The 3,945-nt window shown below is 39.3% G+C and overlaps 1 long non-coding RNA gene across 1 annotated transcript in view; it reads left to right on the top strand.

The window, feature by feature from the left end:
- Nucleotides 1-2,299: 2,299 nt before the first annotated feature.
- LOC106727883 overlaps nucleotides 2,300-3,945 on the top strand; it is an 8,172-nt gene continuing 6,526 nt past the window's right edge. Inside the window, exon 1 of the long non-coding RNA XR_001364133.1 lies at nucleotides 2,300-3,909. This is a non-coding gene — a long non-coding RNA (uncharacterized LOC106727883). The remainder of the gene's footprint in view (nucleotides 3,910-3,945) is intronic.

Raw genomic sequence — 3,945 nt, 5'->3', positions numbered from 1 at the left:
AATTTTGCCATTTTTTAAGAAATTGGGTGGAATTTATACCACAATGTTGTAGGACATACCCCACAATGAAGAGATCTGAGGGACAACCATTAGACTGACAATCTCCCATGATAATGAAAGGAACACCTGTTGGTACTAAGGCCTTTGGACTTTAGCCCAGGTTTAATTTCCAGGGAGAGAATCAGGGGCTTTAACCACACTAAAAAATGGCAGAATAAGAAGACAGAGAAATAGAAGAAAAAAGACAAAAGTAAAGGGAAAATAAAGTCAAGTCCTTACCATGCGACAATAGACAAACATTTGGAACACTGGGTTAGGAGGTATCACTTACCACTGTGGGTCCCGGTGTCCCCAGCCAGGAAAGGGCACAGTGTAATAGAACAGCCTTAATGCGTGAGTGAAGAAAGCAGGGTCCGAGGGGTAGTCAATACTCCATCAGAGTCACGGCATCATTACTGTCAAAGAAAAAAATACAGTCTGGACATGAGCATGAAAGATTTCATTAAGAGGACACTGTAGTGGGAGCAGGAGAGTATTATAATAGGAAGATGCTCAAAGACTAAGCCAGAAATGTCTCAGGGAAGAGATGAGTGGACAAAGCCTTTAAATGCAGAGATAGCTGTAGAACGTAGGAGGGAGGGCGGTGGTGAAGCTGGTGGTGGGAGGGGGTTTTTGAAACTTAACAAGCTCCCTCAAATATTCTACTAACCAAAAAATCAAGACAGGAAATGGAAATGTTGGTTGTGGTTAAGCACATGGGCCAAATCTGCACCTAAGATGGAACAAACAAGTTAAAGTACAGGAAGTTATCATAGAATTGAAGGCCCCTTGGTCTTAACGTTGTGTCAAGCTCAAAATTTGATTAGCCTTGTCAACACCTAAAATTGCCTTTGTGATTTCCAAGAAAGTCCCTGGAAAATCACCAAGATTTGTTCTTTCCCATTGTGAAAAGAGAAATATTAGAAATACTTAGGGCTATTTGATATGTTACCGATGATGAGTTACATTAAAAATACTGTCAAATCTGAAGAAACGCTTAAACTTTCCTAGGTTAAATTTGTGTGGGTAAAATGTTATTAACATTAATATTTAAACACTTGTATTCTGTATGAGAAAGTTCCAGAGAATTGTCAATGTTTTTGCTGTCAATGATTTGTTTCTATTTACCCAAGTCCTTGTGTTGCTTTGCCTATAAGACAAAAGCAGCATAGTGTTATTGGTCATAGTTTCAATTACTTTTGAAAACATTAACTTGGTTGTAACTTCTTTAATTTGAATCTAATATATTGCAGGCCAGTAGTTTTCTATTTGGAATTCACAACACTTATCTGTGGAGTTTTATTAATCTATTGATGTTTAAAACCAATTCCAGATGTGCTGAATCTATTTACTTGATAAGCTTGATAGTCTTTTCATATTCTAAGGATGTGCTAGCTATAGGTGGCATCCAATGTCTCGGGATTTTTATATGTTATATCTGAAAATGTTTTCTCTGTGAAGATGATGTCCTTCCATTTTCATAAACTAGACATAATATCCACCTTTTTTTTGAAAAAAGACTTAACTCTTTGTGTTTACAGATATTTTGTATAGCATTGTTTTGGATTGACTTTGTTTTGCATGCCACAGAAACAACCAGATATGCTTGTTAATTGCATTATTGTTGCAACAAACCCTCTTTAGATTATTCCCTTTTGAAAAATATCAATAACAAGGAAATAATAGCCATTTTTAGTCTTTTGACATCTATCGATAGTTTTGTTTGTGTGTTTTGTTTTACTCCTGATGTTTCCATGAAATCGAATGCAATGAGCTGTAGGACAGAACGTTCCATCTTCAATAAAGAAAGACTGTCTTAGAGCCTGGTGGAAAAGGACCATACTAGGGACTCTTGGGTACAGGCTTCTGATGGTATTGCTTAAGCAACTACAAAATCACACCAGTGGATCAAGTCAGGAGCTACAGACCTCTATTGGAAAGCAGGTGCATTCATTGGACTACTGACTCAAGATCAAGTGGAAGAAAAAATAATTGCCTAGGACTGAATGGACTGAATAAACTGGGTGAATATGAATTTTGTTTTGGAATAGCTGATGTATCAATGTTCTATTTTCTGGATATAAGGAACCGCTTTCTGTGAAGCCATCTATCACTCATAACAATTTAGTAGACGGTGCTCTTGTAAACAGAAATGATCAGCTACCTGCCTGAATGCTTTGTCTTAAGCCAAAAAGGACAGTCTCAGAGACCCATGGGGAAGAACTATGCCAGCTACTCTTGCTCCTGGTGGCATTGCTTAAATAACTTTGGTTATTGGTGGACTCAGTCAGGATTTCCAGAACCTTAGTTGAGAAGAAGATGGATTTATGAGACTGCTAATCCAAGTTAGAGTGAGGCAGTTGTGATGGCATGGGACTGAATGAACTGCTGATGGATGGATATGGGCTTTGTTTGGAATAGTGCTGATGCTCTAATGTTCTATTCTCTGGGTATAAGGACTACTTTCTATTAAGCTATCTATCACTCATAACAATTTAGTAGACTGTGCTCTTGTAAACAGCAATGAAACATTTATCTGCTCCACCCTGACTCACCTTTCCACAATTCTGAAACTCTTATTGAGTACTCTTCTTTTCATGGCAATACAGTTATCTGCATAGATTCAATAAGAGTCCATCCACCTTTTTAACAAGTGGACCATAATTGGAAACATTGGTTATGCAACCGAGGCTTTGCCTATAATGTCATATTTGAGAATGATGCTCATTTAATCAGCTATGACCAGATGCTTTAGGCACTAAGGTTGACTTGGTGGGGGCTAATGCTTACCAAGTCTCTCTTGGGAAGACTGGCCTGGTAACTGGCTTCATAGGGTTCCCAGCCTTACAGGTGAGTGAGGAAGGTCACTTCCTGGCGGGCTCAGGAATCTTAGGCCGCTTTGGGGGACCTCGGGAAGAGAGGAATGCCCATCAAATCACTGGGTGCTGCAGGTGAGAAGTGGGGGTGAATTCTTGGCTTGGCTTCCTACCCTCAAGAGGCTTTGAAAAGTCCAATCTGAGATTCTTTATGAAAACTTTCAGCAAAGCAAATCTAAAACCTATGTGGTAAATTGTCATTCTTGGTGCATCTATGCAAATAACCAGGCCACATGTAATGAGACCAGCCTTATTTTGTGATCAAGAATAACTTCTTTGAGATTGTGTTTGATCCTTTAAAACATGTTTTTTTTCCTTATCTTTGAGATTGTGTTTGACCAGAATGGTAAGAGAGACTGTAGTGAGAAATTTTGTTTCAATGGGAAATAATAGCTGACTCTCTGGATGTTCAGATTCTGATCCTCTTCATTGTCTTTGAGCTATGTTGCACCTTTCTGTAATCGCTTTTGACTGACTTTGTCTGATCTAGTAACCAAGCTTTCTCTTTCACTGTGGAAAAGTCAGTTTGGTATTGAACTGGATTCTTCCACCTTGCACAGACTGTCAATCCTTGCCAGGTTTTCAGCTCTTCCAGACCCCTTCAATATCTGGCTACAAACTCACCTTCGCCTTCAAACTAAGATTTCCATTCCTTCTTCTTTCTTCTTGACTTGGAGTCACTGAGAACTAAAACCTGATTGCCAGATTCTTATTGAGACTCTGAGGTTGCCTTGTAACTGGTGCTTGCCCCCTGGGACTGAAGACTCATTGCAAGCTCAAGCCTGAGGACTTGTTATAAGCCTACGACTAGGACTCATCATTTCAGCTGACCATTCATGGCACAGCTCTTTCCTTGAATCAACTGCTGTTTGGACTACTGTGGAAGTCTGGTGAAATTCTCAGGTCACCCATGCCCTGACTGGAGAGGTAACCAACACTTTGGACAACATCACCAAAGCAGTCAACATCATAACTTCGAAAACCTCAATGAAAGGTGAGAGATTAAATATACAAACAGGCAATGACAAGA

The sequence above is a fragment of the Myotis brandtii genome, unplaced genomic scaffold (assembly GCF_000412655.1).
Source record: "Myotis brandtii unplaced genomic scaffold, ASM41265v1 scaffold494, whole genome shotgun sequence".
Taxonomy (NCBI): Eukaryota; Metazoa; Chordata; class Mammalia; order Chiroptera; family Vespertilionidae; genus Myotis; species Myotis brandtii.
Note: the sequence above shows the minus strand (reverse complement) of the source record. Positions and strands in the feature narration are given on the sequence as shown.